General features: G+C 48.8%; 28 non-coding genes and 3 pseudogenes across 28 annotated transcripts; 26 read left to right on the top strand and 5 right to left on the bottom strand.

Annotated features, from left to right (window-relative positions):
• Positions 1 to 1,356: 1,356 nt before the first annotated feature.
• LOC135013791 (U5 spliceosomal RNA) lies at positions 1,357 to 1,472 on the bottom strand. The gene has a single exon (XR_010212397.1). It is a non-coding gene; the product is annotated as a U5 spliceosomal RNA (small nuclear RNA).
• Positions 1,473 to 1,747: 275 nt separating this feature from the next.
• On the bottom strand, positions 1,748 to 1,863 carry LOC135013790 (U5 spliceosomal RNA). The gene has a single exon (XR_010212396.1). It is a non-coding gene; the product is annotated as a U5 spliceosomal RNA (small nuclear RNA).
• Positions 1,864 to 2,137: 274 nt separating this feature from the next.
• LOC135013788 (U5 spliceosomal RNA) lies at positions 2,138 to 2,253 on the bottom strand. The gene has a single exon (XR_010212394.1). It is a non-coding gene; the product is annotated as a U5 spliceosomal RNA (small nuclear RNA).
• Positions 2,254 to 2,539: 286 nt separating this feature from the next.
• Positions 2,540 to 2,655, bottom strand: LOC135013789 (U5 spliceosomal RNA). Its single transcript, XR_010212395.1, has one exon. It is a non-coding gene; the product is annotated as a U5 spliceosomal RNA (small nuclear RNA).
• Positions 2,656 to 2,925: 270 nt separating this feature from the next.
• LOC135013787 (U5 spliceosomal RNA) lies at positions 2,926 to 3,041 on the bottom strand. The gene has a single exon (XR_010212393.1). It is a non-coding gene; the product is annotated as a U5 spliceosomal RNA (small nuclear RNA).
• A 144-nt stretch (positions 3,042 to 3,185) lies between these two features.
• On the top strand, positions 3,186 to 3,348 carry LOC135013827 (U1 spliceosomal RNA). The gene has a single exon (XR_010212433.1). It is a non-coding gene; the product is annotated as a U1 spliceosomal RNA (small nuclear RNA).
• A 671-nt stretch (positions 3,349 to 4,019) lies between these two features.
• Positions 4,020 to 4,183, top strand: LOC135013798 (U1 spliceosomal RNA). The gene has a single exon (XR_010212404.1). It is a non-coding gene; the product is annotated as a U1 spliceosomal RNA (small nuclear RNA).
• Positions 4,184 to 4,335: 152 nt separating this feature from the next.
• LOC135013837 (U1 spliceosomal RNA) lies at positions 4,336 to 4,498 on the top strand. The gene has a single exon (XR_010212438.1). It is a non-coding gene; the product is annotated as a U1 spliceosomal RNA (small nuclear RNA).
• Positions 4,499 to 5,169: 671 nt separating this feature from the next.
• LOC135013792 (U1 spliceosomal RNA) lies at positions 5,170 to 5,333 on the top strand. The gene has a single exon (XR_010212398.1). It is a non-coding gene; the product is annotated as a U1 spliceosomal RNA (small nuclear RNA).
• Positions 5,334 to 5,485: 152 nt separating this feature from the next.
• Positions 5,486 to 5,648, top strand: LOC135013839 (U1 spliceosomal RNA). The gene has a single exon (XR_010212440.1). It is a non-coding gene; the product is annotated as a U1 spliceosomal RNA (small nuclear RNA).
• A 671-nt stretch (positions 5,649 to 6,319) lies between these two features.
• Positions 6,320 to 6,483, top strand: LOC135013802 (U1 spliceosomal RNA). Its single transcript, XR_010212408.1, has one exon. It is a non-coding gene; the product is annotated as a U1 spliceosomal RNA (small nuclear RNA).
• A 3,239-nt stretch (positions 6,484 to 9,722) lies between these two features.
• LOC135013825 (U1 spliceosomal RNA) lies at positions 9,723 to 9,886 on the top strand. Its single transcript, XR_010212431.1, has one exon. It is a non-coding gene; the product is annotated as a U1 spliceosomal RNA (small nuclear RNA).
• A 152-nt stretch (positions 9,887 to 10,038) lies between these two features.
• Positions 10,039 to 10,174, top strand: LOC135013834 (U1 spliceosomal RNA; annotated as a pseudogene).
• Positions 10,175 to 10,872: 698 nt separating this feature from the next.
• On the top strand, positions 10,873 to 11,036 carry LOC135013797 (U1 spliceosomal RNA). Its single transcript, XR_010212403.1, has one exon. It is a non-coding gene; the product is annotated as a U1 spliceosomal RNA (small nuclear RNA).
• A 152-nt stretch (positions 11,037 to 11,188) lies between these two features.
• LOC135013820 (U1 spliceosomal RNA) lies at positions 11,189 to 11,351 on the top strand. The gene has a single exon (XR_010212426.1). It is a non-coding gene; the product is annotated as a U1 spliceosomal RNA (small nuclear RNA).
• Positions 11,352 to 12,025: 674 nt separating this feature from the next.
• LOC135013794 (U1 spliceosomal RNA) lies at positions 12,026 to 12,189 on the top strand. Its single transcript, XR_010212400.1, has one exon. It is a non-coding gene; the product is annotated as a U1 spliceosomal RNA (small nuclear RNA).
• A 152-nt stretch (positions 12,190 to 12,341) lies between these two features.
• LOC135013842 (U1 spliceosomal RNA) lies at positions 12,342 to 12,504 on the top strand. The gene has a single exon (XR_010212441.1). It is a non-coding gene; the product is annotated as a U1 spliceosomal RNA (small nuclear RNA).
• A 674-nt stretch (positions 12,505 to 13,178) lies between these two features.
• Positions 13,179 to 13,342, top strand: LOC135013808 (U1 spliceosomal RNA). Its single transcript, XR_010212415.1, has one exon. It is a non-coding gene; the product is annotated as a U1 spliceosomal RNA (small nuclear RNA).
• A 152-nt stretch (positions 13,343 to 13,494) lies between these two features.
• LOC135013833 (U1 spliceosomal RNA) lies at positions 13,495 to 13,630 on the top strand (annotated as a pseudogene).
• Positions 13,631 to 14,328: 698 nt separating this feature from the next.
• On the top strand, positions 14,329 to 14,492 carry LOC135013811 (U1 spliceosomal RNA). The gene has a single exon (XR_010212418.1). It is a non-coding gene; the product is annotated as a U1 spliceosomal RNA (small nuclear RNA).
• A 152-nt stretch (positions 14,493 to 14,644) lies between these two features.
• Positions 14,645 to 14,807, top strand: LOC135013829 (U1 spliceosomal RNA). Its single transcript, XR_010212435.1, has one exon. It is a non-coding gene; the product is annotated as a U1 spliceosomal RNA (small nuclear RNA).
• A 674-nt stretch (positions 14,808 to 15,481) lies between these two features.
• On the top strand, positions 15,482 to 15,645 carry LOC135013807 (U1 spliceosomal RNA). Its single transcript, XR_010212413.1, has one exon. It is a non-coding gene; the product is annotated as a U1 spliceosomal RNA (small nuclear RNA).
• Positions 15,646 to 15,797: 152 nt separating this feature from the next.
• On the top strand, positions 15,798 to 15,960 carry LOC135013824 (U1 spliceosomal RNA). Its single transcript, XR_010212430.1, has one exon. It is a non-coding gene; the product is annotated as a U1 spliceosomal RNA (small nuclear RNA).
• A 674-nt stretch (positions 15,961 to 16,634) lies between these two features.
• Positions 16,635 to 16,798, top strand: LOC135013799 (U1 spliceosomal RNA). Its single transcript, XR_010212405.1, has one exon. It is a non-coding gene; the product is annotated as a U1 spliceosomal RNA (small nuclear RNA).
• A 152-nt stretch (positions 16,799 to 16,950) lies between these two features.
• Positions 16,951 to 17,113, top strand: LOC135013819 (U1 spliceosomal RNA). The gene has a single exon (XR_010212425.1). It is a non-coding gene; the product is annotated as a U1 spliceosomal RNA (small nuclear RNA).
• Positions 17,114 to 17,787: 674 nt separating this feature from the next.
• LOC135013793 (U1 spliceosomal RNA) lies at positions 17,788 to 17,951 on the top strand. The gene has a single exon (XR_010212399.1). It is a non-coding gene; the product is annotated as a U1 spliceosomal RNA (small nuclear RNA).
• A 149-nt stretch (positions 17,952 to 18,100) lies between these two features.
• On the top strand, positions 18,101 to 18,263 carry LOC135013830 (U1 spliceosomal RNA). Its single transcript, XR_010212436.1, has one exon. It is a non-coding gene; the product is annotated as a U1 spliceosomal RNA (small nuclear RNA).
• Positions 18,264 to 18,937: 674 nt separating this feature from the next.
• On the top strand, positions 18,938 to 19,101 carry LOC135013806 (U1 spliceosomal RNA). The gene has a single exon (XR_010212412.1). It is a non-coding gene; the product is annotated as a U1 spliceosomal RNA (small nuclear RNA).
• A 152-nt stretch (positions 19,102 to 19,253) lies between these two features.
• LOC135013832 (U1 spliceosomal RNA) lies at positions 19,254 to 19,389 on the top strand (annotated as a pseudogene).
• A 698-nt stretch (positions 19,390 to 20,087) lies between these two features.
• LOC135013810 (U1 spliceosomal RNA) lies at positions 20,088 to 20,251 on the top strand. Its single transcript, XR_010212417.1, has one exon. It is a non-coding gene; the product is annotated as a U1 spliceosomal RNA (small nuclear RNA).
• Positions 20,252 to 20,403: 152 nt separating this feature from the next.
• LOC135013828 (U1 spliceosomal RNA) lies at positions 20,404 to 20,566 on the top strand. Its single transcript, XR_010212434.1, has one exon. It is a non-coding gene; the product is annotated as a U1 spliceosomal RNA (small nuclear RNA).
• Positions 20,567 to 20,732: the final 166 nt, after the last annotated feature.

Below are 20,732 nucleotides of genomic sequence, written 5' to 3'. Positions count from 1 at the left end.
AAGCATTCAAGCTGATTTCTTGCAGCAGCTGGGCACTGTAACAGCTCCAGAGCTGCTCTGTAAGGCAAGTAAAAGGGTGTGGGCCCTGCAGCACCACCTGTAGTTCGCATTGTGCGTTGGAAGGCACAAAGTAAGCAGACGGGAGGAGAAGTCAGGATAGTACACAAGGGCATCCTTTTCTCTTAGTCCGTAGAGGATGCTGGGGTCACATTAAGAACCATGGGGTATAGACGGGATCCGCAAGAGACATGGGCACTTTAAGACTTTCAAAGGGTGTGAACTGGCTCCTCCCTCTATGCCCCTCCTCCAGACTCCAGTTATAGGAACTGTGCCCAGGGAGACGGACATTTCGAGGAAAGGATTTATAGTTAAACTAAGGTGAGCATCTTACCAGCTCACACCTTAAGCATGCCGCAGAACGTGGCATTCAACAGAACACAAGCCAACGGCATGAACAATTGCAGCAAAAAGCTGACCAGAACCGTAACACAACATGTGTATAACCACAAGTAATAACTGCAGACACAGTATGGACTGGGACGGGTGCCCAGCATCCTCTACGTACTAAGAGAAAAGGATTTACCGGTAGGTATTAAAATCCTATTTTCTCATACGACCTAGAGGATGCTGGGGTCACATTAAGAACCATGGGGTTATACCAAAGCTCTTGAACGGGTGGGAGAGTGCGTACGACTCTGCAGCACCGAATGACCCAACTTGAGGTTATCATCAGCCAAGGTATCAAACTTGTAAAACTTAGCAAAAGTGTTTACTAAATAGCTGCTCGGCAAAGTTGCAATGCCGAGACTCCCCGACCAGCTGCCCAGGATGAACCCACCTTTCTAGTAGAATGGGTCTTCACCTAATTCAGTAACGGCAATCCTGCCGTGGAATGAGCATGCTGAATCTTACCACAGATCCAGCGCATAATGGTCTGCATGGAAGCAGGACACCCAATCATGTTGGGAGCATACAGGACAAACAGAGCCTCTGTTTTCCTAATCTGAACCGTTCTGGTGACATAAATTTTCAAAGTTCTGACCACAGCCAGAGACTTTGACTCAACGAAGGTGTCAGTGGCCAAAGGCACCATGTGGAAAGATGAACCACCTTCGGCAGAAATTGTTGACGTGTCCTCAATTCTGCTCTATCTTCATGAAAGATCAAATAAAGGCTCTTGTGATACTGCATGGTTTGTACTGTTTTCCATGTGCTCCCAGATCTTTCAAGCAAGTAGCATGGTCAAGAAAGTTCTGTTTGAAAAGAAACAAACATTTACTGTCATTGTTATGCAAATAAACTTACATTAAAGCTAACAAGAAAGCACACTCGTTCTGTCTTTAAACTGATAAAAGAAACCCCAATAATATGGGGCATGCAAAAATTGAGATAAAACTCAGTTTTGCTCCTCTCCACGGAAATCTTTAATAAAAGGCGAAATATTTGTTAGTTCTGAAGAGAAACCAGAGCATGACCAAGATTCCACCTGTCGCCTGAGTGCCATGCCAGCAGTTCTCATTCAGCTCAAAGTGAGCACCCAATTTGAATGAAAGAAAGCAGATTTCTCACCAGGCTTCCCCTTGCTATAAACATGGTTTGTACTCTTTTCCATGTGCTCCCAGATCTTTCAAACAATTAGTGTGGTCAAGAAAGTTCTGTTTGAAAAGAAACAAACATTTACTGTAATTTCTATGCAAATGATCTTACATTAAAGCACACTCGTTCTATCTTTAAACCAATAAAATAAAACCCCAATAAGATGGGGCATGCAAAAATTGAGATAAAACTCAGTTTTGCTCCTCTCCACGGAAATCTTTAGTAAAAGGCGAAAGATTTGTTCGTTCTGAAGAGAAACCACAGCATGACCAAGATTCTACCTGTCGCCTGAGTGCCATGCCAGCAGTCCTCATTCAGCTCAAAGTGAGCACCCAATTTGAAAGAAAGAAAGCAGATTTCTCACCAGGCTTCCCCTTGCTATAAACATGGTTTGTACTCTTTTCCATGTGCTCCCAGATCTTTCAAGCAATTAGTATAGTCAAGAAAGTTCTGTTTGAAAAGAAACAAACATTTACTGTCATTTCTACGCAAATGAGCTTACATTAAAGCACACTCGTTCTATCTTTAAACTGATAAAAGAAACCCCAATAAGACGGGGCATGCAAAAATTGAGATAAAACTCAGTTTTGCTCCTCTCCACGGAAATCTTTAGTAAAAGGCGAAAGATTTGTTCGTTCTGAAGAGAAACCAGAGCATGACCAAGATTCCACCTGTCGCCTGAGTGCCATGCCAGCAGTCCTCATTCAGCTCAAAGTGAGCACCCAATTTGAAAGAAAGAAAGCAGATTTCTCACCAGGCTTCCCCTTGCTATAAGCATGGTTTGTACTCTTTTCCATGTGCTCCCAGATCTTTCAAGCAATTAGTATGGTCAAGAAAGTTCTGCTTGAAAAGAAACAGACATTTATTGTCATTGTTATGCAAATATACTTACATTAAAGCTAACAAGAAAGCACACTCGTTCTGTCTTTAATCCGATAAAAGAAACCCCAATAATATGGGACATGCAAAAATTGAGATAAAACTCAGTTTTGCTCCTCTCCACGGAAATCTTTAGTAAAAGGCGAAAGATTTGTTCGTTCTGAAGAGAAACCAGAGCATGACCAAGATTCCACCTGTCGCCTGAGTGCCGTGCCAGCAGTCCTCATTCAGATCAAAGTGAGCGCCCAATTTGAAAGAAAGCAGATTTCTCACCTGTCTTCTCCTTGCTATAAGCATGGTTTGTACTGTATTCCATGTGCTCCCAGATCTTTCAAGCAAGTAGCATGGTCAAGAAAGTTCTGTTTGAAAAGAAACAAACATTTACTGTCATTTCTATGCAAATGAGCTTACATTAAAGCACACTCATTCTATCTTTAAACCGATAAAAGAAACCCCAAAAAGATGGGGCATGCAAAAATTGAGATAAAACTCGGTTTTGCTCCTCTCCACGGAAATCTTTAGTAAAAGGCGAAAGATTTGTTCGTTCTGAAGAGAAACCAGAGCATGACCAAGATTTTTATCTGAAAATATGTGTTCTCCCTGCAGTTGTTGTCCCCAGATGAGAGTTCCCTTGTGCTGCCTCAGTTGAATCTCCTTTACTTGACAGGGGGATGCTCGAGCAGTGACCCTCCCCAGCTCTAGCCCAACTCCTACTTACCTGCCAGGTGAGATACTATGATCATGAAGGTGCTTCTCCCAGGGCAAGGCTCACCCATTGCACTCTGGGTGTGCTGCTTCTGCGATTTCCCCAAATGTGGGAAACTTGACTGCATAATTTGTGTTTCCCCTGGTCGGCTCTCGTATAATTCAGATCTCTTTGTCTCAGGTCTCTCTCCAGCCTAGTTTGCTGTCTGTTTCTACTTCTCTTTTCTTGAGCCGCTCCCTTCTATGCCCTTGCGCACTATCCTGACTTCTCCCGTCTGCTTACTTTGTGCCTTCCAACGCACAATGCAAACTACAGGTAGTGCTGCAGGACCCACACCCTTTTACTTGCCTTACAGAGCGTCTCTGGAGCAGTTACAGTGCCCAGCTGCTGCAAGAAATCAGCTTGAATGCTTCAGGGGCTGGGGAATAGCCAACATGAGCCCCACACCGAAGGAGGGTGGAGGTGTGTAATGCGAACTAGGGGTCATCCAAGCGCCGCAAAAGGCCGCCATGCCCTGCACGCCCCTTGTCTCTTTTCATATGCAGACGAGGGTTGAAGCCAACTTTGACCCACTGTTTGGATGACATCACCATATGCAAATCCATCTGCTGCAGGCCTTCCCCCAGGAATGCTTGCACTAGTTGTTGCATTTGGTTTGTTGTTTGGGGGTGCTTCAGTATTAGGCAGCCTTCTGCCCTCCCATGTTCATCTGAAAATATATGTTCTCCCTGCAGTTGTTGTCCCCAGATGAGAGTTCCCTTGTGCTGCCTCAGTTGAATCTCCTTTACTTGACAGAGATGTGCCTGAGCAGCGGCCCTCCCCAGCCCTATCCCAAATCATACTTATTTTGCATAGGCGATACCATGGTCATGAAGATTGTTCTCCCAGGGTGAGGTTCATTCATTGCATTCTGGGTATGCTGACCCCTGTGATTTCCCCAAATGTGGGAAACTCGACTGCATTATTTGTGGTAGTGGGGGACTGTGTTTGTGCTTTCCTCTGGTCAGCTCTGGTAAAAATCAGATTTCTTTATCTCAGATCTTCCTCTAGCCTTGTTCTTCTTTCGAGAGTTCCCTTGTGCTGCCTCAGTTGGATCTCTTTCACTTGACAGGGGGGTGCCCGAGCAGCGACCCTCCCCAGCTCTAGCCCAACTCCTACTTACCTGCCAGGTGAGATACTATGATCATGAAGGTGCTTCTCCCAGGGCAAGGCTCACCCATTGCACTCTGGTTGTGCTGCCCCTGTGATTTCCCCAAATGTGGGAAACTTGACTGCATAATTTGTGTTTCCCTTGGTCGGCTCTCGTATAATTCAGATCTCTTTGTCTCAGGTCTATCTCCAGCCTAGTTTGCTGTCTGTTTCCACTTCTCTTTTCTTGAGCCGCTCCCTTCTATGCCCTTGCGCACTATCCTGACTTCTCCCGTCTGCTTACTTCGTGCCTTCCAACGCACAATGCAATCTACAGGTAGTGCTGCAGGGCCCACACCCTTTTACTTGCCTTACAGAGCAGCTCTGGAGCAGTTACAGTGCCCAGCTGCTGCAAGAAATCAGCTTGAATGCTTCAGGGGCAGGGGCATAGCCAACATGAGCCCCACACCGAAGGAGGGTGGAGGTGTGTAATGCTAACTAGGGGTCATCCAAGCGCCGCAAAAGGCCGCCATGCCCTGCACGCCCCTTTTCTCTTTTCATATGCAGACGAGGGTTGAAGCCAACTTTGACCCACTGCTTGGATGGCATCACCATATGCAAATCCATCTGCTGCAGGCCTTCCCCCAGGAATGCTTGCACTAGTTGTAGCATTTGGTTTGTTGTTTGGGGGTGCTTCAGTATTAGGCAGCCTTCTGCCCTCCCATGTTCATCTGAAAATATGTGTTCTCCCTGCAGTTGTTGTCCCCAGATGAGAGTTCCCTTGTGCTGCCTCAGTTGAATCTCCTTTACTTGACAGAGATGTGCCTGAGCAGCGGCCCTCCCCAGCCCTATCCCAAATCATACTTATTTTGCATAGGAGAGACCATGGTCTTGAAGATTGTTCTCCCAGGGTGAGGTTCATTCATTGCATTCTGGGTATGCTGACCCCTGTGATTTCCCCAAATGTGGGAAACTCAACTGCATTATTTGTGGTAGTGGGGGACTGTGTTTGTGCTTTCCTCTGGTCAGCTCTGGTAAAAGTCAGATTTCTTTGTTTCAGTTCTTCCTCTAGCCTTGTTCTTCTTTCGAGAGTTCCCTTGTGCTGCCTCAGTTGGATCTCCTTCACTTGACAGGGGGGTGCCCGAGCAGCGACCCTCCCCAGCTCTAGCCCAACTTCTACTTACCTGCCAGGTGAGATACTATAATCATGAAGGTGCTTCTCCCAGGGCAAGGCTCACCCATTGCACTCTGGATTTGCTGCCCCTGCGATTTCCCCAAATGTGGGAAACTTGACTGCATAATTTGTGTTTCCCCTGGTCGGCTCTCGTATAATTCAGATCTCTTTGTCTCAGGTCTCTCTCCAGCCTAGTTTGCTGTCTGTTTCCACTTCTCTTTTCTTAAGCCGCTCCATTCTATGGCCTTGCGCACTATCCTTACTTCTCCCGTCTGCTTACTTTGTGCCTTCCAATGCACAATGCAAACTACAGGTAGTGCTGCAGGGCCCACACCCTTTTACTTGCTTTACAGAGCAGCTCTGGAGCTGTTACAGTGCCCAGCTGCTGCAAGAAATCAGCTTGAATGCTTCAGGGGCTGGGGCATAGCCAACATGAGCCCCACACCGAAGGAGGGTGGAGGTGTTTAATGCGAACTAGGGGTCATCCAAGCGCCGCAAAAGGCAGCCATGCCCTGCACACCCCTTTTTTATTTTCATATGCAGACGAGGGTTGAATCCAACTTTGACCCACTGCTTGGATGACATCACCATATGCAAATCCGTCTGCTGCAGGCCTTCCCCCAGGAATGCTTGCACTAGTAGTTGCATTTGGTTTGTTGTTTGGGGGTGCTTCAGTATTAGGCAGCCTTCTGCCCTCCCATGTTCATCTGAAAATATGTGTTCTCCCTGCAGTTGTTGTCCCCAGATGAGAGTTCCCTTGTGCTGCCTCAGTTGAATCTCCTTTACTTGACAGAGATGTGCCTGAGCAGCGGCCCTCCCCAGCCCTATCCCAAATCATACTTATTTTGCATAGGAGATACCATGGTCATGAAGATTGTTCTCCCAGGGTGAGGTTCATTCATTGCACTCTGGGTATGCTGACCCCTGTGATTTCCCCAAATGTGGGAAACTCGACTGCATTATTTGTGGTAGTGGGGGACTGTGTTTGTGCTTTCCTCTGGTCAGCTCTGGTAAAAGTCAGATTTCTTTGTCTCAGATCTTCCTCTAGCCTTGTTCTTCTTTCGAAAGTTCCCTTGTGCTGCCTCAGTTGGATCTCCTTCACTTGACAGGGGTGCCCGAGCAGCAATCCTCCACAGCTCTAGCCCAACTCCTACTTACCTGCCAGGTGAGATACTATGATCTTCACTGTTAGGGCAATCAAGATGTGGAATTCCCTGCCAGGGAAGGTGGTAATGGCGGACTCTGTAATTGGATTTAAAAAAGGAATGGATACATTTCTGAATGAAAAAGCTATCCAAGGTTATAATACTTAAAATATCAACATGGTTAATCCGGGGGTAACATGAGTTATAGTAGCTAACTAGTCATAAAACATTATTCAGCAAGTATGTAGAATCATCACAACTTAAAACAGGTTGAACACGATGGGCAATTTGCCTCTATTCAACCTCAAAAACTATGTTACCATATGTTACTATATTACTATGTTACTGTAGTATACAGAACACCACAATGTAATGAGCAGTGATAGTGAGCACTGATGAGGATACTAGAACTGACACTGAGCAGCAAGATGCAGCACTGGACTATTAGTAATGTACTGTAGTATGCTGAGCACCACAATGCAGCACAAGACAATGAGCAGTGATACTGAGCACTGATGAGGATACTACTGAGAACTGACACTGAGCAGGAGAGACACACTACTAGTATTACTGAGCAGCAATAAGTAACCACTGATACTGAGCACTGATATTGAGATTTCCACTGAGAGAACATAGCCACGTCCTCTCCGCTCTCTCTTCAATGCACGAGTAAAAATGGCGGCAACGCGCAGCTCTTTATATGGAATCCGAATCTCGCGAGAATCCGACAGCGGGATGATGACATTTTCCCTTGTTCAGGTTTTCCGAGTCAGGCGGGAACAACCGAGCCTGCCTCGGACCAGTGTAAACCACGTGGAGTTCGTCGGGAATTCGGTTCTCGGAGAACCGAACCCGCTCCTCTATATATACTATATTACTATGTTACTGTAGTATACAGAACACCACAATGCAATGAGCAGTGATAGTGAGCACTGATGAGGATACTAGAACTGACACTGAGCAGCAAGATGCAGCACTGGACTATTAGTAATGTACTGTAGTATGCTGAGCACCACAATGCAGCACAAGACAATGAGCAGTGATACTGAGCACTGATGAGGATACTACTGAGAACTGACACTGAGCAGGAGAGACACACTACTAGTATTACTGAGCAGCAATAAGTAACCACTGATACTGAGCACTGATATTGAGATTTCCACTGAGAGAACATAGCCACGTCCTCTCCGCTCTCTCTTCAATGCACGAGTAAAAATGGCAGCAACGCGCAGCTCTTTATATGGAATCCGAATCTCACGAGAATCTGACAGCGGGATGATGACATTTTCCCTTGTTCAGGTTTTCCGAGTCAGGCAGGAACAACCGAGCCTGCCTCGGACCAATGTAAACCACGTGGAGTTCGTGGGGAATTCGGTTCTCGGAGAACCGAACCCGCTCCTCTCTACCTTATACCCATCAATTGTTTTTATTTTCAATCTAAGCCCCTGCAGTTTTCTGTAAGCATCTGCTTCGCTATGATGATCAACAAGTCACAAGGGCAAACACTCAGGGCTTGAGGCGTAGATCTTAGGACCAGCTGCTACAAGCATGGCAGAGGTGTCACTATCACTGGTGACACCCAGAGAGGTGGCGAGGGAGATTGTAATGCAGTGCGCGCAGATAAACAGCGCAATGGTAAAAAGGAGGCATGGTTTCATAGGTAGGGGCGTGGCCTGGTGGCCTGAATCTACATTTTGTTGCTCCGGGTGTCCCGGGGGTTGGGGGCTGCACCCGGGGACTAGTGTGTGAGCGGTGCTGGCTCCTGCACAGTGACAGGGCATGGCCACCCAGCATGACGCCTCCCTTCTTGACCATGCTGTAATTGCAGTCGCACTGCAGTTCAGCGTGATCATAAAAAATGGTGTAGGCTCCTGCTGGTGCAGACTGTAGAGAAAAGCTGCTGTGACCACGCCCCCTGTGTCTCCTCCGTTGCAGACCCCATTTTGAAGCCTTGCCCCCGGACTAAGAGAAAAGAATGCCCTTGCGCACTATCCTGACTTCTCCTCCCGTCTGCTTAATTTGTGCCTTCCAACGCACAATGCGAACAACAGGTGGTGCTGCAGGGCCCACACCCTTTTACTTGCCTTACAGAACAGCTCTGGAGCTGTTACAGTGCCCAGCTGCTGCAAGAAATCAGCTTGAATGCATCAGGGGATGGGGCATGGCCAACATGAGCCCCACACCAAAGGAGGGTGGAGGTGTTTAATGCGAACTAGGGGTCATCCAAGCACTGCAAAAGGCCGCCATGCCCTGCATGCCCCTTTTCTCTTTTCATATGCAGATGAGGGTTCCAGTCAACTTTGGCCCACTGCTTGGATTTACATCACCGTATGCAAATCCGTCTGCTGCAGACCTTCCCCCAGGAGTGCTTGTACTAGTTGTTGCATATGGGCCCTCATTCCGAGTCGTTCGCTCTGTAAATTTCATCGCATCGCAGTGAAATTCTGCTTAGTACGCATGCGCAATATTCGCACTGCGACTGCGCCAAGTAATTTTACAATGAAGAAAGTATTTTTACTCACGGCTTTTTCTTCGCTCCGGCGATCGTAATGTGATTGACAGGAAATGGGTGTTACTGGGCGGAAACAGGCCGTTTTATGGGCGTGTGGGAAAAAACGCTACAGTTTCCGGAAAAAACGCAGGAGTGGCCGGAGAAACGGGGGAGTGTCTGGGCGAACTCTGGGAGTGTTTGTGACGTCAAACCAGGAACGACAAGCACTGAACTGATCGCAGATGCCGAGTAAGTCTGAAGCTACTCTGAAACTGCTAAGTAGTTTGTAATCGCAATATTGCGAATACATCGGTCGCAATTTTAAGAAGCTAAGATTCACTCCCAGTAGGCGGCGGCTTAGCGTGTGTAACTCTGCTAAAATCGCCTTGCGAGCGATCAACTCGGAATGAGGGCCATGGTTTGATATTTGATGGTGCTTCAGTATTAGGCTGCCTTCCGCCCTCCCATGTTCATCTGAAAAGATGTGGTCTCCCTGCAGTTGTTGTCCCCAGATGAGAGTTCCCTTGTGCTGCCTCAGTTGAATCTCCTTTACTTGACAGAGATGTGCCTGAGCAGCGGCCCTCACCAGCCCTATCCCAAATCATACTTATTTTGCATAGGAGATACCATGGTCATGAAGATTGTTCTCCCAGGGTGAGGTTCATTCATTGCATTCTGGGTATGCTGACCCCTGTGATTTTCCCAAATGTGGGAAACTCGACTGCATTATTTGTGGTAGTGGGGGACTGTGTTTGTGCTTTCCTCTGGTCAGCTCTGGTAAAAGTCAGATTTCTTTGTCTCAGATCTTCCTCTAGCCTTGTTCTTCTTTCGAGAGTTCCCTGGTGCTGCTTCAGTTGGATCTCCTTCACTTCACAGGGGGGAACCCGAGCAGCGACCCTCCCCAGCTCTAGCCCAACTCCTACTTACCTGCCAGGTGAGATACTATGATCATGAAGGTGCTTCTCCCAGGGCAAGGCTCAACCATTGCACTCTGGGTGTGCTGCTCCTGCGATTTCCCCAAATGTGGGAAACTTGACTGCATAATTTGTGTTTCCCCTCGTCGGCTCTCGTATAATTCAGATCTCTTTGTCTCAGGTCTCTCTCCAGCCTAGTTTGCTGTCTGTTTCCACTTCTCTTTTCTTGAGCCGCTCCCTTCTATGCCCTTGCGCACTATCCTGACTTCTCCCGTCTGCTTACTTCGTGCCTTCCAACGCACAATGCGAACTACAGGTAGTGCTGCAGGGCCCACACCCTTTTACTTGCCTTACAGAGTAGCTCTGGAGCAGTTACAGTGCCCAGCTGCTGCAAGAAATCAGCTTGAATGCTTCAGGGGCTGGGGCATAGCCAACATGAGCCCCACACCGAAGGAGGGAGGAGGTGTGTAATGCAAACTAGGGGTCATCCAAGCGCTGCAAAAGGCCGCCATGCCCTGCACGCCCCTTTTCTCTTTTCATATGCAGACGAGGGTTGAAGCCAACTTTGACCCACTGCTTGGATGACATCACCATATGCAAATCCATCTGCTGCAGGCCTTCCCCCAGGAATGCTTGCACTAGTTGTTGCATTTGGTTTGTTGTTTGGGGGTGCTTCAGTATTAGGCAGCCTTCTGCCCTCACATGTTCATCTGAAAATATGTGTTCTCCCTGCAGTTGTTGTCCCCAGATGAGAGTTCCCTTGTGCTGCCTCAGTTGAATCTCCTTTACTTGACAGAGATGTGCCTGAGCAGCGGCCCTCCCCAGCCCTATCCCAAATCATACTTATTTTGCATAGGCGATACCATGGTCATGAAGATTGTTCTCCCAGGGTGAGGTTCATTCATTGCATTCTGGGTATGCTGACCCCTGTGATTTCCCCAAATGTGGGAAACTCGACTGCATTATTTGTGGTAGTGGGGGACTGTGTTTGTGCTTTCCTCTGGCCAGCTCTGGAAAAAGTCAGATTTCTTTGTCTCAGATCTTCCTCTAGCCTTGTTCTTCTTTCGAGAGTTCCCTTGTGCTGCCTCAGTTGGATCTCTTTCACTTGACAGGGGGGTGCCCGAACAGCGACCCTCCCCAGCTCTAGCCCAACTCCTACTTACCTGCCAGGTGAGATACTATGATCATGAAGATGCTTCTCCCAGGGCAAGGCTCACCCATTGCACTCTGGGTGTGCTGCCCCTGCGATTTCCCCAAATGTGGGAAACTTGACTGCATAATTTGTGTTTCCCTTGGTCGGCTCTCGTATAATTCAGATCTCTTTGTCTCAGGTCTCTCTCCAGCCTAGTTTGCTGTCTGTTTCCACTTCTCTTTTCTTCAGCCGCTCCCTTCTATACCCTTGTGCACTATCCTGACTTCTCCTCCCGTCTGCTTACTTTGTGCCTTCCAATGCACAATGCAAACTACAGGTAGTGCTGCAGGGCCCACACCCTTTTACTTGCCTTACAGAGCAGCTCTGGAGCTGTTACAGTGCCCAGCTGCTGCAAGAAATCAGCTTGAATGCTTCAGGGGATGGGGCATGGCCAACATGAGCCCCACACCAAAGGAGGGTGGAGGTGTTTAATGCGAACTAGGGGTCATCCAAGCACCGCAAAAGGCCGCCATGCCCTGCACGCCCCTTTTCTCTTTTCATATGCAGATGAGGGTTGAAGCCAACTTTGACCCACTGCTTGGATGACATCACCGTATGCAAATCCGTCTTCTGCAGAACTTCCCCCAGGAATGCTTGCACTAGTTGTTGCATTTGGTTTGTTGTTTGGGGGTGCTTCAGTATTAGGCAGCCTTCTGCCCTCCCATGTTCATCTGAAAATATGTGTTCTCCCTGCAGTTGTTGTCCCCAGATGAGAGTTCCCTTGTGCTGCCTCAGTTAAATCTCCTTTACTTGACAGAGATGTGCATGAGCAGCGGCCCTCCCCAGCCCTATTCCAAATCATACTTATTTTGCATAGGAGATACCATGGTCATGAAGATTTTTCTCCCAGGGTGAGGTTCATTCATTGCATTTTGGGTATGCTGACCCCTGTGATTTCCCCAAATGTGGGAAACTCAGCTGCATTATTTGTGGTAGTGGGGGACTGTGTTTGTGCTTTCCTCTGGTCAGCTCTGGTAAAAGTCAGATTTCTTTGTCTCAGATTTTCCTCTAGCCTTGTTCTTCTTTCGAGAGTTCCCTTGTGCTGCCTTAGTTGGATCTCCTTCACTTTACAGGGGGGTACCCGAGCAGCGACCCTCCCCAGCTCTAGCCCAACTCCTACTTACCTGCCAGGTGAGATACTATGATCATGAAGGTGCTTCTCCCAGGGCAAGGCTAACCCTTTCCACTCTGGGTGTGCTGCTCCTGCGATTTCCCCAAATGTGGGAAACTTGACTGTATAATTTGTGTTTCCCCTGGTCGGCTCTCGTATAATTCAGATCTCTTTGTCTCAGGTCTCTCTCCAGCCTAGTTTGCTGTCTGTTTCCACTTCTCTTTTCTTGAGCCGCTCCCTTCTATGCCCTTGCGCACTATCCTGACTTCTCCTCCTGTCTGCTTACTTTGTGCCTTCCAACGCACAATGCGAACTACAGGTAGTGCTGCAGGGCCCACACCCTTTTACTTGCCTTACAGAGCAGCTCTGGAGCTGTTACAGTGCCCAGCTGCTGCAAGAAATCAGCTTGAATGCTTCAGGGGCTGGGGCATAGCCAACATGAGCCCCACACCAAAGGAGGGTGGAGGTGTTTAATGCAAACTAGGGGTCAGCCAAGCGCCGCAAAAGGCCACCATGCCCTGCACGCCCCTTTTCTCTTTTCATATGCAGACGAGGGTTGAAGCCAACTTTGACCCACTGCTTGGATGACATCACCATATGCAAATCCATCTGCGGCAGGCCTTCCCCCAGGAATGCTTGCACTAGTTGTTGCATTTGGTTTGTTGTTTGGGGGTGCTTCAGTATTAGGCAGTCTTCTGCCCTCCCATGTTCATCTGAAAATATATGTTCTCCCTGCAGTTGTTGTCCCAAGATGAGAGTTCCCTTGTGCTGCCTCAGTTGAATCTCCTTTACTTGACAGAGATGTGCATGAGCAGCGGCCCTCCCCAGCCCTATTCCAAATCATACTTATTTTGCATAGGAGATACCATGGTCATGAAGATTTTTCTCCCAGGGTGAGGTTCATTCATTGCATTTTGGGTATGCTGACCCCTGTGATTTCCCCAAATGTGGGAAACTTGACTGCATTATTTGTGGTAGTGGGAGACTGTGTTTGTGCTTTCCTCTGGTCAGCTCTGGTAAAAGTCAGATTTCTTTGTCTCAGATCTTCCTCTAGCCTTGTTCTTCTTTCAAGAGTTCCCTGGTGCTGCCTCAGTTGGATCTCCTTCACTTCACAGGGGGGAACCCGAGCAGCGACCCTCCCCAGCTCTAGCCCAACTCCTACTTACCTGCCAGGTGAGATACTATGATCATGAAGGTGCTTCTCCCAGGGCAAGGCTCAACCATTGCACTCTGGGTGTGCTGCTCCTGCGATTTCCCCAAATGTGGGAAACTTGACTGCATAATTTGTGTTTCCCCTCGTCGGCTCTCGTATAATTCAGATCTCTTTGTCTCAGGTCTCTCTCCAGCCTAGTTTGCTGTCTGTTTCCACTTCTCTTTTCTTGAGCCGCTCCCTTCTATGCCCTTGCGCACTATCCTGACTTCTCCCGTCTGCTTACTTCGTGCCTTCCAACGCACAATGCGAACTACAGGTAGTGCTGCAGGGTCCACACCCTTTTACTTGCCTTACAGAGTAGCTCTGGAGCAGTTACAGTGCCCAGCTGCTGCAAGAAATCAGCTTGAATGCTTCAGGGGCTGGGGCATAGCCAACATGAGCCCCACACCGAAGGAGGGTGGAGGTGTGTAATGCGAACTAGGGGTCATCCAAGCGCTGCAAAAGGCCGCCATGCCCTGCACGCCCCTTTTCTCTTTTCATATGCAGACGAGGGTTGAAGCCAACTTTGACCCACTGCTTGGATGACATCACCATATGCAAATCCATCTGCTGCAGGCCTTCCCCCAGGAATGCTTGCACTAGTTGTTGCATTTGGTTTGTTGTTTGGGGGTGCTTCAGTATTAGGCAGCCTTCTGCCCTCACATGTTCATCTGAAAATATGTGTTCTCCCTGCAGTTGTTGTCCCCAGATGAGAGTTCCCTTGTGCTGCCTCAGTTGAATCTCCTTTACTTGACAGAGATGTGCCTGAGCAGCGGCCCTCCCCAGCCCTATCCCAAATCATACTTATTTTGCATAGGCGATACCATGGTCATGAAGATTGTTCTCCCAAGGTGAGGTTCATTCATTGCATTCTGGGTATGCTGACCCCTGTGATTTCCCCAAATGTGGGAAACTCGACAGCATTATTTGTGGTAGTGGGGGACTGTGTTTGTGCTTTCCTCTGGTCAGCTCTGGAAAAAGTCAGATTTCTTTGTCTCAGATCTTCCTCTAGCCTTGTTCTTCTTTCGAGAGTTCCCTTGTGCTACCTCAGTTGGATCTCCTTCACTTCACAGGGGGGTGCCCGAACAGCGACCCTCCCCAGCTCTAGCCCAACTCCTACTTACCTGCCAGGTGAGATACTATGATTATGAAGGTGCTTCTCCCAGGGCAAGGCTCACCCATTGCACTCTGGGTGTGCTGCCCCTGCGATTTCCCCAAATGTGGGAAACTTGACTGCATAATTTGTGTTTCCCCTGGTCGGCTCTCGTATAATTCAGATCTCTTTGTCTCAGGTCTCTCTCCAGCCTAGTTTGCTGTCTGTTTCCACTTCTCTTTTCTTGAGCCGCTCCCTTCTATGCCCTTGCGCACTATCCTGACTTCTCCTCCTGTCTGCTTACTTTGTGCCTTCCAACGCACAATGCGATCTACAGGTAGTGCTGCAGGGCCCAGACCCTTTTACTTGCCTTACAGAGCAGCTCTGGAGCTGTTACAGTGCCCAGCTGCTGCAAGAAATCAGCTTGAATGCTTCAGGGGCTGGGGCATAGCCAACATGAGCCCCACACCAAAGGAGGGTGGAGGTGTTTAATGCAAACTAGGGGTCAGCCAAGCGCCGCAAAAGGCCACCATGCCCTGCACGCCCCTTTTCTCTTTTCATATGCAGACGAGGGTTGAAGCCAACTTTGACCCACTGCTTGGATGACATCACCATATGCAAATCCATCTGCGGCAGGCCTTCCCCCAGGAATGCTTGCACTAGTTGTTGCATTTGGTTTGTTGTTTGGGGGTGCTTCAGTATTAGGCAGCCTTCTGCCCTCCCATGTTCATCTGAAAATATATGTTCTCCCTGCAGTTGTTGTCCCAAGATGAGAGTTCCCTTGTGCTGCCTCAGTTGAATCTCCTTTACTTGACAGAGATGTGCATGAGCAGCGGCCCTCCCCAGCCCTATTCCAAATCATACTTATTTTGCATAGGAGATACCATGGTCATGAAGATTTTTCTCCCAGGGTGAGGTTCATTCATTGCATTTTGGGTATGCTGACCCCTGTGATTTCCCCAAATGTGGGAAACTTGACTGCATTATTTGTGGTAGTGGGAGACTGTGTTTGTGCTTTCCTCTGGTCAGCTCTGGTAAAAGTCAGATTTCTTTGTCTCAGATTTTCCTTTAGCCTTGTTCTTCTTTCGAGAGTTCCCTTGTGCTGCCTCAGTTGGATCTCCTTCACTTTACAGGGGGGTGCCCGAGCAGCGACCCTCCCCAGCTCTAGCCCAACTCCTACTTACCTGCCAGGTGAGATACTATGATCATGAAGGTGCTTCTCCCAGGGCAAGGCTCACCCATTGTACTCTGGGTGTGCTGCTCCTGCGATTTCCCCAAATGTGGGAAACTTGACTGCATAATTTGTGTTTCCCCTGGTCGGCTCTCGTATAATTCAGATCTCTTTGTCTCAGGTCTCTCTCCAGCCTAGTTTGCTGTCTGTTTCCACTTCTCTTTTCTTCAGCCGCTCCCTTCTATACCCTTGTGCACTATCCTGACTTCTCCTCCCGTCTGCTTACTTTGTGCCTTCCAATGCACAATGCAAACTACAGGTAGTGCTGCAGGGCCCACACCCTTTTACTTGCCTTACAGAGCAGCTCTGGAGCTGTTGCAGTGCCAAGCTGCTGCAAGAAATCAGCTTGAATGCTTCAGGGGCTGGGGCATAGCCAACATGAGCCCCACACCGAAGGAGGGAGGAGGTGTGTAATGCAAACTAGGGGTCATCCAAGCGCTGCAAAAGGCCGCCATGCCCTGCACGCCCCTTTTCTCTTTTCATATGCAGACGAGGGTTGAAGCCAACTTTGACCCACTGCTTGGATGACATCACCATATGCAAATCCATCTGCTGCAGGCCTTCCCCCAGGAATGCTTGCACTAGTTGTTGCATTTGGTTTGTTGTTTGGGGGTGCTTCAGTATTAGGCAGCCTTCTGCCCTCACATGTTCATCTGAAAATATGTGTTCTCCCTGCAGTTGTTGTCCCCAGATGAGAGTTCCCTTGTGCTGCCTCAGTTGAATCTCCTTTACTTGACAGAGATGTGCCTGAGCAGCGGCCCTCCCCAGCCCTATCCCAAATCATACTTATTTTGCATAGGCGATACCATGGTCATGAAGATTGTTCTCCCAGGGTGAGGTTCATTCATTGCATTCTGGGTATGCTGACCCCTGTGATATCCCCAAATGTGGGAAACTCGACTGCATTATTTGTGGTAGTGGGGGACTGTGTTTGTGCTTTCCTCTGGCCAGCTCTGGAAAAAGTCAGATTTCTTTGTCTCAGATCTTCCTCTAGCCTTGTTCTTCTTTCGAGAGTTCCCTTGTGCTGCCTCAGTTGGATCTCTTTCACTTGACAGGGGGGTGCCCGAACAGCGACCCTCCCCAGCTCTAGCCCAACTCCTACTTACCTGCCAGGTGAGATACTATGATCATGAAGGTGCTTCTCCCAGGGCAAGGCTCACCCATTGCACTCTGGGTGTGCTGCCCCTGCGATTTCCCCAAATGTGGGAAACTTGACTGCATAATTTGTGTTTCCCTTGGTCGGCTCTCGTATAATTCAGATCTCTTTGTCTCAGGTCTCTCTCCAGCCTAGTTTGCTGTCTGTTTCCACTTCTCTTTTCTTCAGCCGCTCCCTTCTATACCCTTGTGCACTATCCTGACTTCTCCTCCCGTCTGCTTACTTTGTGCCTTCCAATGCACAATGCAAACTACAGGTAGTGCTGCAGGGCCCACACCCTTTTACTTGCCTTACAGAGCAGCTCTGGAGCTGTTACAGTGCCCAGCTGCTGCAAGAAATCAGCTTGAATGCTTCAGGGGATGGGGCATGGCCAACATGAGCCCCACACCAAAGGAGGGTGGAGGTGTTTAATGCGAACTAGGGGTCATCCAAGCACCGCAAAAGGCCGCCATGCCCTGCACGCCCCTTTTCTCTTTTCATATGCAGATGAGGGTTGAAGCCAACTTTGACCCACTGCTTGGATGACATCACCGTATGCAAATCCGTCTTCTGCAGAACTTCCCCCAGGAATGCTTGCACTAGTTGTTGCATTTGGTTTGTTGTTTGGGGGTGCTTCAGTATTAGGCAGCCTTCTGCCCTCCCATGTTCATCTGAAAATATGTGTTCTCCCTGCAGTTGTTGTCCCCAGATGAGAGTTCCCTTGTGCTGCCTCAGTTAAATCTCCTTTACTTGACAGAGATGTGCATGAGCAGCGGCCCTCCCCAGCCCTATTCCAAATCATACTTATTTTGCATAGGAGATACCATGGTCATGAAGATTTTTCTCCCAGGGTGAGGTTCATTCATTGCATTTTGGGTATGCTGACCCCTGTGATTTCCCCAAATGTGGGAAACTCAGCTGCATTATTTGTGGTAGTGGGGGACTGTGTTTGTGCTTTCCTCTGGTCAGCTCTGGTAAAAGTCAGATTTCTTTGTCTCAGATTTTCCTCTAGCCTTGTTCTTTCGAGAGTTCCCTTGTGCTGCCTTAGTTGGATCTCCTTCACTTTACAGGGGGGTACCCGAGCAGCGACCCTCCCCAGCTCTAGCCCAACTTCTACTTACCTGCCAGGTGAGATACTATGATCATGAAGGTGCTTCTCCCAGGGCAAGGCTAACCCATTGCACTCTGGGTGTGCTGCTCCTGCGATTTCCCCAAATGTGGGAAACTTGACTGTATAATTTGTGTTTCCCCTGGTCGGCTCTCGTATAATTCAGATCTCTTTGTCTCAGGTCTCTCTCCAGCCTAGTTTGCTGTCTGTTTCCACTTCTCTTTTCTTGAGCCGCTCCCTTCTATGCCCTTGCGCACTATCCTGACTTCTCCTCCTGTCTGCTTACTTTGTGCCTTCCAACGCACAATGCGAACTACAGGTAGTGCTGCAGGGCCCACACCCTTTTACTTGCCTTACAGAGCAGCTCTGGAGCTGTTACAGTGCCCAGCTGCTGCAAGAAATCAGCTTGAATGCTTCAGGGGCTGGGGCATAGCCAACATGAGCCCCACACCAAAGGAGGGTGGAGGTGTTTAATGCAAACTAGGGGTCAGCCAAGCGCCGCAAAAGGCCACCATGCCCTGCACGCCCCTTTTCTCTTTTCATATGCAGACGAGGGTTGAAGCCAACTTTGACCCACTGCTTGGATGACATCACCATATGCAAATCCATCTGCGGCAGGCCTTCCCCCAGGAATGCTTGCACTAGTTGTTGCATTTGGTTTGTTGTTTGGGGGTGCTTCAGTATTAGGCAGCCTTCTGCCCTCCCATGTTCATCTGAAAATATATGTTCTCCCTGCAGTTGTTGTCCCAAGATGAGAGTTCCCTTGTGCTGCCTCAGTTGAATCTCCTTTACTTGACAGAGATGTGCATGAGCAGCGGCCCTCCCCAGCCCTATTCCAAATCATACTTATTTTGCATAGGAGATACCATGGTCATGAAGATTTTTCTCCCAGGGTGAGGTTCATTCATTGCATTTTGGGTATGCTGACCCCTGTGATTTCCCCAAATGTGGGAAACTTGACTGCATTATTTGTGGTAGTGGGAGACTGTGTTTGTGCTTTCCTCTGGTCAGCTCTGGTAAAAGTCAGATTTCTTTGTCTCAGATCTTCCTCTAGCCTTGTTCTTCTTTCAAGAGTTCCCTGGTGCTGCCTCAGTTGGATCTCCTTCACTTCACAGGGGGGAACCCGAGCAGCGACCCTCCCCAGCTCTAGCCCAACTCCTACTTACCTGCCAGGTGAGATACTATGATCATGAAGGTGCTTCTCCCAGGGCAAGGCTCAACCATTGCACTCTGGGTGTGCTGCTCCTGCGATTTCCCCAAATGTGGGAAACTTGACTGCATAATTTGTGTTTCCCCTCGTCGGCTCTCGTATAATTCAGATCTCTTTGTCTCAGGTCTCTCTCCAGCCTAGTTTGCTGTCTGTTTCCACTTCTCTTTTCTTGAGCCGCTCCCTTCTATGTCCTTGCGCACTATCCTGACTTCTCCCGTCTGCTTACTTCGTGCCTTCCAACGCACAATGCGAACTACAGGTAGTGCTGCAGGGTCCACACCCTTTTACTTGCCTTACAGAGTAGCTCTGGAGCAGTTACAGTGCCCAGCTGCTGCAAGAAATCAGCTTGAATGCTTCAGGGGCTGGGGCATAGCCAACATGAGCCCCACACCGAAGGAGGGTGGAGGTGTGTAATGCGAACTAGGGGTCATCCAAGCGCTGCAAAAGGCCGCCATGCCCTGCACGCCCCTTTTCTCTTTTCATATGCAGACGAGGGTTGAAGCCAACTTTGACCCACTGCTTGGATGACATCACCATATGCAAATCCATCTGCTGCAGGCCTTCCCCCAGGAATGCTTGCACTAGTTGTTGCATTTGGTTTGTTGTTTGGGGGTGCTTCAGTATTAGGCAGCCTTCTGCCCTCACATGTTCATCAGAAAATATGTGTTCTCCCTGCAGTTGTTGTCCCCAGATGAGAGTTCCCTTGTGCTGCCTCAGTTGAATCTCCTTTACTTGACAGAGATGTGCCTGAGCAGCGGCCCTCCCCAGCCCTATCCCAAATCATACTTATTTTGCATAGGCGATACCATGGTCATGAAGATTGTTCTCCCAAGGTGAGGTTCATTCATTGCATTCTGGGTATGCTGACCCCTGTGATTTCCCCAAATGTGGGAAACTCGACAGCATTATTTGTGGTAGTGGGGGACTGTGTTTGTGCTTTCCTCTGGTCAGCTCTGGAAAAAGTCAGATTTCTTTGTCTCAGATCTTCCTCTAGCCTTGTTCTTCTTTCGAGAGTTCCCTTGTGCTACCTCAGTTGGATCTCCTTCACTTCACAGGGGGGTGCCCGAACAGCGACCCTCCCCAGCTCTAGCCCAACTCCTACTTACCTGCCAGGTGAGATACTATGATTATGAAGGTGCTTCTCCCAGGGCAAGGCTCACCCATTGCACTCTGGGTGTGCTGCCCCTGCGATTTCCCCAAATGTGGGAAACTTGACTGCATAATTTGTGTTTCCCCTGGTCGGCTCTCGTATAATTCAGATCTCTTTGTCTCAGGTCTCTCTCCAGCCTAGTTTGCTGTCTGTTTCCACTTCTCTTTTCTTGAGCCGCTCCCTTCTATGCCCTTGCGCACTATCCTGACTTCTCCTCCTGTCTGCTTACTTTGTGCCTTCCAACGCACAATGCGATCTACAGGTAGTGCTGCAGGGC

Source organism: Pseudophryne corroboree, unplaced genomic scaffold (genome assembly GCF_028390025.1).
Source record: "Pseudophryne corroboree isolate aPseCor3 unplaced genomic scaffold, aPseCor3.hap2 scaffold_2769, whole genome shotgun sequence".
Classification (NCBI taxonomy): domain Eukaryota; kingdom Metazoa; phylum Chordata; class Amphibia; order Anura; family Myobatrachidae; genus Pseudophryne; species Pseudophryne corroboree.
This window is presented reverse-complemented; position numbering and strand designations above follow the sequence as displayed.